The sequence below is a fragment of the Panulirus ornatus genome, chromosome 10, assembly GCF_036320965.1.
Source record: "Panulirus ornatus isolate Po-2019 chromosome 10, ASM3632096v1, whole genome shotgun sequence".
Lineage (NCBI taxonomy): Eukaryota > Metazoa > Arthropoda > Malacostraca > Decapoda > Palinuridae > Panulirus > Panulirus ornatus.
The window spans coordinates 5,572,501-5,582,500 of record NC_092233.1 but is presented as its reverse complement, the minus strand read 5'-3'; the positions used below and the strand labels follow the sequence as shown (position 1 = coordinate 5,582,500).

The following is a 10,000-nucleotide window of genomic DNA, read 5'->3' as shown; positions in this document are numbered from 1 at the left end:
AGATATCTTTAAGAACTTTAATTTCGGTTCCCCCCCCAAAAAAAGTTGAACGATTCGAGGGAGTGTGAGGGGAAGTGCATGAGGGGTGAGGGAGTGTGAGGGGAGGTGCATGAGGGGTGAGGGAGTGTGAGGGGAAGTGCGTGAAGGTGAGGGAGTGGGAGAGGGAGTTTGAGGGTAAGTGCGTGAGGGGTGAGGGAGTGTGAGGGGAAGTGCGTGAAGGTGAGGGAGTGTGAGTGAGAGTGGGAGGGTTGTGGGCCGAGGCCAGGGAGTTCGCCTGCTCTCACGGCTGAAGTTATGAGGAGAGTGTCAAGTGTGTGCTGGTGGGAGAGAATAAGTGAGATATATATATATATATATATATATATATATATATATATATATATATATATATATATATATATATATATATATATATATATACATGTGTGTGTGTGTGTGTGTGTGTGTGTGTGTGTGTGTGTGTGTGTGTGTGTGTTCCTGTGTGTGTGTATATGTGTGTGTGTGTGTGTGTGTGTGTGTGTGTGTGTGTGTGTGTTCCTGTGTGTGTGTATATGTGTGTGTGTGTGTGTGTGTGTGTGTGTGTGTGTGTGTGTTCCTGTGTGTGTGTGTGTGTGTGTGTGTGTGTGTGTGTGTGTGTGTGTGTGCTTTAGGTAGATAGATAACTTATTGACAAACGTTAACAGAAATGAAAAAAAAAAATATAAGAAACTGACATACGCTCCGTCATTAAATTTCTCTCTCTCTCTCTCTCTCTCTCTCTCTCTCTCTCTCTCTCTCTCTCTCTCTCTCTCTCTCTCTCTCTCTCTCTCTCAGGTCGAGTCTGCGGTTTCCCCCCCCCCACCCACCCCACCCCACACCACACACCTAACTAAAAGTTTTAATGGATTTCGATCTGGACTTAAAAGTCTTGTTAAGTGAGCGAAAAATTTTGATAAACTCCGAGATTAACTGTGCAGTTTCCTATGGGTTCAACTTTTCCCCTCTCTCTCTCTCTCTCTCTCTCTCTCTCTCTCTCTCTCTCTCTCTCTCTCTCTCTCTCTTTACTTCACCAGTGAACAAATGTTCGAAGTGAACATGTGAACAGCTTTTACAAGATCTGGTGTGTCCCACTTGCAGTTCCTGACACTTTAAATGATCATTAAGAACTCCCAGAGACCCCGATGGACCAATCACATCTCTGGTCGGGACGGCCCAGTCGACCAATTATAGATGTCACGGATACGACGAACCAATCACCTCCTCCTTAGACGGACCAATCACATGTCTCTCACATAACTCAAGGACCAGTAACATACGCCTCACGTTGATTGGATGAATCCCATGACAATCGCACGCTGTCTAATGGACCAATCACACTTTCTCCCGTATCTGATCTGCCAATCACACCTTTTCCCACATGTAATGGACCAATCTAATGGACTAATCACCCATTTCCCCCGCATCCAACGGACCAATTACCCTTTTCCCCATATACAATGGACCAATCAGACCTTTACTCCATATCTAATGGACCAATCACACCTTTTCTCCATATCTAATGGACCAATCAGACCTTTTCTCCATATCTAGTGGACCAATCAGACCTTTTCTCCATATCTAATGGACCAATCAGACCTTTTCTCCATATCTAGTGGACCAATCAGACCTTTTCTCCATATCTAATGGACCAATCACACCTTTTCTCCATATCTAATGGACCAATCACACCTTTTCTCCATATCTAGTGGACCAATCAGACCTTTTCTCCATATCTAATGGACCAATCAGACCTTTTCTCCATATCTAGTGGACCAATCAGACCTTTTCTCCATATCTAATGGACCAATCAGACCTTTTCCCTTGCCAGACGAACGAACGAACGAAGAAACATTCGGAACCCTGAACGAATTCGAACGAATCTCTCAAGATTCGTTCCGTAGTACTCAACGAATCCGGTTATAACTCCGCACACAGACGTCGTCCCTGGGTAGATCAAAAATGTCCCGAAGAATTAACCGAATCCCCCGAGAGAGATCGAAAAGTTATCCGGACGTTGAGAGAGAGAGAGAGAGAGAGAGAGAGAGAGAGAGAGAGAGAGAGAGAGAGAGAGAGAGAGAGAGAGAGAGAGAGATGGAGAGGGACGGACTCAGCCGCTCATAAGAATGGGTTCGAACCGTTCGAGGTGTCACATGTCTTCATCCGTCTTTTACGGTCAGGTGACTATTAATACGGTGGCATGAAAGGGGGTCAGAAGAGGCAAGAAAAGGAAAAAAAAAAGGGGGGTCTTTCACGGTCAAAGGGCTTAAAGGGAAGGAGGGGAAAGGGGCGTGAATGATGCAGTGGTGGAGGGAAAAAGGGGACGTGGGAAGAACATGAAGAGAAAAATTAGAAAGAAAGAAGATATCTTTACACCAGTGAACGATAGGTCTCACAATGATCACTTGTTTGCTTTAAGAGCTTGGTATGTTCTCAGAAGTTTTCGTCCGTAGGTCATATTATTTCACATGGAAGGTGTCAGGATCATTTTTTTTTTTTTTTTTTTTTTTGTCCTGTGTGTCCATTGAGGTGACGTTGTGGGAGAGGTGAGGGTGCTCATGTCAGTGAGTGATTCAGGAGACATGAGTAGCGGACATGAGATGATGGTTAGTGGGTACGTCATGAATCAGTTCTTGGCTTTTCAGTAATACTATTGTATCTATCGAAGGAAGTATCGCAGAGCCATCAAGGTCATTCTGTCTGTCTATCGTAAGGTCAAGATCACTGAGACATATGACGATCGTCTCTCTATCGTAAGGTCAATATCACAGAGACATAAGACAATAGTCTGTCTATCGTAAGGGTCAATATCACTGAGACATAAGACGATCGTCTGTCTATCGTAAGGTCAATATCACAGAGACATAAGACGATCGTCTGTCTATCGTAAGGTCAATATCACTGAGACATGAGACGATCGTCTGTCTATCGTAAGGTCAATATCACAGAGACATGAGACGATCGTCTGTCTATCGTGAGGTCAATATCACAGAGACATAAGACTACTGTCTGTCTATCGTAGGGACGATATCAGTGGTACATAAGGCTCCTGAGGTATCGTCTATCTATTGTAGAAACAGTATCCCTTAGACATCAGGCCCTATCTATCGAACTGACGATATCCCCTGACACATAAGACTCTGGTCTATCGTCTGTCTATCGCCGGAAAGCAGACTCCTCACATAACGATAGATAGAATGGTAGTTTATTTTCATAAATAAATTCATACAGAAAAAGGAAAAAAATTTGCCAGAAATACAACGAAGGTATTAGTTTGTTTCGTGGGAATAAATTCTTAGAGAATAAAGAGGAAGAAGAAAAATAATTCTACAGAAAAACGAGACGAGAAAAAAAATTACCAAAATAAACACACTGGGAAGACTAGAAGGACAGACTGCAAGTGTTCCAGTAAGGTCGGTTTCCCCTACGGTATCCAAGGAGATTACCGGCCTTCCGCCGCTTTCCGGAGGCTGTGGTATTGCACTGTCCTTCCCATTGCTCTGCTTGTCAGGCGGGCTTGCATAGAAATCCACAAACTTAACATAGCTCGGCAACTTCAAGATAGCGGTGACACGCACAGGGCCGTGGCAACACAGCAGGTGGGTCCCACGCCCGTGCAAGCACCCGGCAACACAGCAGGTGGGTCCCACGCCCGTGCAAGCACCCGGCAACACAGCAGGTGGGTCCCACGCCCGTGCAAGCACCTGGCAACACAGCAGGTGGGTCCCACGCCCGTGCAAGCACCTGGCAACACAGCAGATGGGTCCCCCGCCCGTGCAAGCACCTGGCAACACAGCAGGTGGGAGGCCTCATCAACACAGCAGGTGGGATGGCTGTGTTCCGTCTGCATCACCTCCTCCGTCAGGTTGAGGAAGACCCGGGTCTTGTCTTACCTCAGCCTCAGATATGGCTCGCTGAGGCGAGGTCGAGAAGGCTGGCTTGCCTTCTGCTGCGTCTCCTGCTGCGTCTCCTGCTGCGTCTCCTGCTGCGTCTCCTGCTGCGTCTCCTACAGCCGCTCCTGCAGGTGTTTGAGGATCAACTTTCCTGTACCCGTTCCTCTGACCGATCCTGTAGTCCTTTCCTGTCACCCGTCCCGTATCCTTTCCTGTAACACATCCAAGGAGCCGTTCCTGCAACACATCGAAGGAGCCGTTCCTGTAACACATCCAAGGAGCCGTTCCTGCAACACATCCAAGGAGCCGTTCCTGTAACACATCCAAGGAGCCGTTCCTGCAACACATGCAAGGAGCCGTTCCTATAACACATCCAAGGAGCCGTTCCTGCAACACATCCAAGGAGCCGTTCCTGTAACACATCCAAGGAGCCGTTCCTGTAACACATCCAAGGAGCCGTTCCTGTATAAATACATATGTAACTCATCATGTAACCTCCCCGTTCCCTACGTAATGCCTCAAATGACCCTCCCAACCCCCCTTCCCCCTCCCCTAACACACACACACACACACACACACAAACACACACACACACACACACACACACACACACGGGACAGATTAGGTTAAACAGGGTCATGACCATTACCATCATAGTGACCTCGTCCAGCAGCCTGAAGCCTCAATCATCGAGATGACCCAAGGTTTTGCGGCCAAGATTAATATAGCCGTCTGCAAGGGGAGGCGGAGGGAACCCCGTCCCATTTTTCATCATTAAACATTTTCCGTCGCTGGATGAGTGTGGTCCAGCACTCGTAATTTTTTTTTTCCTTTTTTTTTCTTTTGGTGTAGCTGTTGCTTACACAGAGACCACCCGGTCACCAGCTGCTACCGGGGACCATCTGTGAGGAAACGGTGAACGGGAGTAGAAATGCCCTCGTGGGGCAAGCACTGTTGCGTCACAGCCAAGCACTGTTGCGTCACAGCCAAGCACTGTTGCGTCACAGCCAGGCACTGTTGCGTCACAGCCAAGCACTGTTGCGTCACAGCCAAGCACTCTTGCGTCACAACGAAGCACTGTTGCGTCACAGCCAAGCACTGTTGCGTCACTGCCAAGCACTGTTGCGTCACAGCCAAGCATTGTTGCGTCACTACCAAGCACTGTTGCGTCACAGCCAAGCACTGAAAGCGGGAAAATGTATGATAATCGAGCAGTGAATGAAGCTTAATGTATTATAATTATAGTTATAATTATAATTATAATTATAATGGGAGTCGAGGAATGAATGAAGGAGTGACGCATCGTGGGCAACCAATGAATGAAGGTGGATGACGTATCATGAGCAAGCAGTGAATGAGGAAGGAAGCGTATCGTGGCCTAGCGATGAATGAATGAAGGAGAATGCATTTCAGTGAAGCAATGAATGAAAGAGAATGTATCGTGGCCAAGGAGTGAATGATGGCGAATGCATAATGGTTATTAAATGAATGAAGGAAAATACACCATGGCCAAGTAATGAAAGAATAAGAATGCATCTTGGCCAAGGAATGGATGAAGAAGGAAGCATCGTGATGAAATCTGAAGTAGAATGAACCTTAGCAAAGCCATGAATGAAAGGAATGCATCGTGAACAACCAGTGAAAGAAGGGAAGCGTGTCGTGGCCATGCAATGAATGAAGAAGGAAGCATCATGAGTAAGCAATGAATGAAGGAGAAGTTACAAAACGGAAGTGTAAAAAAACAAAAAAAAAGGAGTGAAAGACGTGATGCGTGGTGAAGGAAGCGCCTGGTAGTGCAGTTTATAATGAATGAAGCTTCGTGGAAATAAAAAGAAAGCTTTGACTCTGCCTTCAGCTTCGCGTCACACATAACGAATCATAACGAATCAAGCTTGGATATTGAACAGGGCGATAGTGTTATCTGTCCTAGCGAATACTTCAGACATTTATGAGGTAGAACTGAGGTAGTAAAGTATGAGGTAGAACTGAGGTAGTAAAGTATGAGGTAGAACGGAGGTAGTAAAGTATGAGGTAGAACGGAGGTAGTAAAGTATGAGGTAGAACTGAGGTAGTAAAGTATGAGGTAGAACGGAGGTAGTAAAGTATGAGGTAGAACGGAGGTAGTAAAGTATGAGGTAGAACTGAGGTAGTAAAGTATGAGGTAGAACGGAGGTAGTAAAGTATGAGGTAGAACGGAGGTAGTAAAGTATGAGGTAGAACTGAGGTAGTAAAGTATGAGGTAGAACGGAGGTAGTAAAGTATGAGGTAGAACTGAGGTAGTAAAGTATGAGGTAGAACGGAGGTAGTAAAGTATGAGGTAGAACGGAGGTAGTAAAGTATGAGGTAGAAAGGAGGTAGTAAAGTATGAGGTAGAACGGAGGTAGTAAAGTATGAGGTAGAACGGAGGTAGTAAAGTATGAGGTAGAACGGAGGTAGTAAAGTATGAGGTAGAAGGGAGGTAGTAAAGTATGAGGTAGAAGGGAGGTAGTAAAGTATGAGGTAGAAGGGAGGTAGTAAAGTATGAGGTAGAACGGAGGTAGTAAAGTATGAGGTAGAAGGGAGATAGTAAAGTATGAGGTAGAAGGGAGGTAGTAAAGTATGAGGTAGAAAGGAGGTAGTAAAGTATGAGGTAGAAGGGAGGTAGTAAAGTATGAGGTAGAACGGAGGTAGTAAAGTATGAGGTAGACTGGAGGTGGGTCAGCGTGAGGTAGAGGGAGCGCAGGTTGGTGTGAGTGTGAGGGAGAGTCTGGAGGAGGTCCTCCTCCACACAGTTGCCCTCCAACATCACCAACAGCTCATAACACCTGCTTGATCGAAAGCTAAACACCAGATTAAGTCAGAAGCTAAGATGACAATAGCTTGATTGAAAAGCTTAACAAAAGCTTACTCTTTTTATTCGAAACTGAGGAACAAAATTTGGCTCATCCTTCCTCTTCTTTTTCCTCCTCCTCTTCCTCCACCTCCACCTCTTCCTCCTCCAACTCCACCTTTTCTTCCTCCTCCTCCTCCAACTCCACCTTCTCTTCCTCCTCCACTTCCTTTACCTTCCTCCTCTCCTCCTCCTCCTCCTCCTCCTCCTCCTCCTCCTCCTCCTCCTCCCCCTCCTCTTCCTTCCCTCCTCTTCCTCCTCCTCCTCCTCCTCCTCCTCCTCCTCCTCCTCTTCACCCTCCCTCACCCAGCGTCGTCACTCTCCACATAACACAGGAAGAGGCGAGTGAAATCGGAGCGAGACACGCCCCACGGGGGCTTGGGGGGAAGAGCCCGCCCCACCCACCTTCCTCCCCCGGCAGACACTTGTGGGACCTTCCCTCCCATTCTTGCCTCGGGGCGCTTACCAGGGCTGTGGGAGGATGGGGGTGGGGGGGGAGGGTCCCAGAGTGCCAGGTTTGCATAGGGGGTGTGAGAGAGGGGGGGGGGGGAAGGGGGGGAGGAAGGGGGTCCCTGTGTCCCAGGACTGAGGAGAAAGGGGGACTGAGGAGGACCCCCCCGCTCACCCCCCCAGGTGCTTGCGAGAGGAGTTTAACGTCTCGTGCAAACATTACTGACGGAGTGGGTTGAGGTGGGCCTCTCTCCTCCCTCCCCAACCGCCTCCTTCCCTCCCATCCTCTCCCTCCTGTCCCCTCCTGTCTCCTGGGATATGTCCCCGGAGACTCCTGTTGCCATGCAGGACTCGAGGCGTCCCTCCCTCCTACAGGATGGTTCCTTGAGAGAGAGAGAGAGAGAGAGAGAGAGAGAGAGAGAGAGAGAGAGAGAGAGAGAGACTCCCAGATGTGTGAGTGTAAACATGCATTTCCCAACTTAGTGAGAATGTATTCGTGTTCGTATGATGGATCGTGTTCCAGCTGGGGTGACTCTAATGATATTCGATTCTCTCTCGTGTCCAAGGATCCCTTACTGGTCAGGGTTCGATAGTATTAATTTTATTTCCTCCCTCTCTCTCTTTTGTTCTCGAGACAAATTGGTTTGTTATGAGTCTTCATGGCTGGTTGTGGTAGAGTTATAAGGTTGTAGAGTTATGGTCGTGTTGGGTCCCCGTCTGGCTGCATTATTATGACTGTCAAGTTGGGACGCTTGTGGAGGAGGTGGCCCTACACCCTGGCTGCAGGGAGGTGGCCCTACACCCTGGCTGCAGGGAGGTGGCCCTACACCCTGGCTGCAGGGAGGTGGCCCGACACCCTGGCTGCAGTGAGGTGGCCCGACACCCTGGCTGCAGGGAGGTGGCCCGACACCCTGGCTGCAGGGAGGTGGCCCGACACCCTGGCTGCAGGGAGGTGGCCCGACACCCTGGCTGCAGGGAGGTGGCCCTGGCTGCAGGGAGGTGGCCCGACACCCTGGCTGCAGGGAGGTGGCCCTGGCTGCAGGGAGGTGGCCCTGGCTGCAGGGAGGTGGCCCGACACCCTGGCTGCAGGGAGGTGGCCCTGGCTGCAGGGAGGTGGCCCGACACCCTGGCTGCAGGGAGGTGGCCCTGGCTGCAGGGAGGTGGCCCGACACCCTGGCTGCAGGGAGGTGGCCCGACACCCTGGCTGCAGGGAGGTGGCCCTGGCTGCAGGGAGGTGGCCCTACACCCTGGCTGCAGGGAGGTGGCCCTACACCCTGGCTGGCTGGCGGCTACCAATTTGCAAAGTGTCGCAGGATGGATTGGCTGCCGTGAGGCTTGGCCTCTCATACTGCCAGACACCTCATTACACGCCAGCGCCTCATAACTCACTCGTATTCAACGTACACCACCACCACCACCTCCTCTCCCTCCCTCCCTCCCTCACCCTCCCTCACTCACCCTAAAGGCGTCTGGGCCTCCCACAAGCAAAGTCCTCCACTCACAGTACCGCCCATGGCCACTCATGAGCCACTCCACCACGCCATAAGGTGCTTACACACCCCCACTCACTCACTCACACACACACACACACACACACACACACACACACACACACACACACACACACACACACACACTCACACACTGGCCTCCACGCCCACTCACACACACACACACACTGGCCTCCACGCCCACTCACACACACACACACTGGCCTCCACGCCCACTCACACACACACACTGGCCTCCACGCCCACTCTCCGCACCCGGCCATCTCTAAACCACGTGCCAGGCGCCCACGCCCACGCCCAGTTGTGGAAACGTAACCCCGTTACCAGCAGTCACCCTCACTACCTTATCTTACCAGCGTTTCCTCGCGAGCTCAAGACACCCTCCGCCTCCACTCGCTGGGCCACCTGACCGCGAGCGCCCGCCCGTTGAACATCGCCCTCTTGAGGTCTGGCCTCCACTCCCGTACAACGGGCCCTACAACGGGGGGGGGGGGGGGGGGGGGGGGGGTCATATTACAACGGGGGTCTTATTACAACGGGGGTTCTTCTTACAACGGGGGGTTCATATTACAACGGGGGGTTCTTATTACAACGGGGGGTCTTATTACAACTGGGGGATTCTTATTACAACGGGGGTCTTATTATAACGGGGGTCTTATTACAACGGGGGGTCTTATTACAACGAGGGGGTTCATATTACAACGGGGGGTCTTATTACAACGGGGAGTTCATATTACAACGGGGGCTCTTATTACAACTGGGCTCTTATTTTCTAACCTCATACGAGGGAGACTACATCTCCTGGGGGTTATGTAAGGGGTGGGTGGGGTGAGTGGGTGGGTGGGGTGGGTGGGTGGGTGGGGTGGGTGGGTGGTGGGTGGGTGGGTGGGTGAATCTCTTTCCAGGTCCATGTAGGAGGAACGTAATATCCAGGTGAGTACAGGTGATGGCATTTTCTAGTCCCATTCCAGCCATGTTCAGTACGCAGGTGGCCAGCCGTTAACACGACCCACCTGACGGTGTTTCATCCCTCCCGTGCCCTTTGACCCTCCAGTGCCCTTTGACCCTCCCGTGCCCTTTGACCCTCCCGTACCCTTTGACCTCCCGTGCCCTTTGACCTCCCGTGCCCTTTGACCCTCCCGTGCCCTTTGGCCTCCCGTGCCCTTTGGCCTCCCGTGCCCTTTGGCCTCCCGTGCCCTTTGACCTCCCGTCCCCTGACCCACCGGAGTGGGTGACCTCTCTGATGGAAACACTAATGTCGA

The 10,000-nt window shown here is 50.4% G+C and overlaps 1 protein-coding gene across 1 annotated transcript in view; it reads left to right on the top strand.

Annotated features, from left to right (window-relative positions):
- Window positions 1-10,000, top strand: part of LOC139750745 (otoferlin-like) — a 425,902-nt gene that overhangs the window by 237,959 nt on the left and 177,943 nt on the right.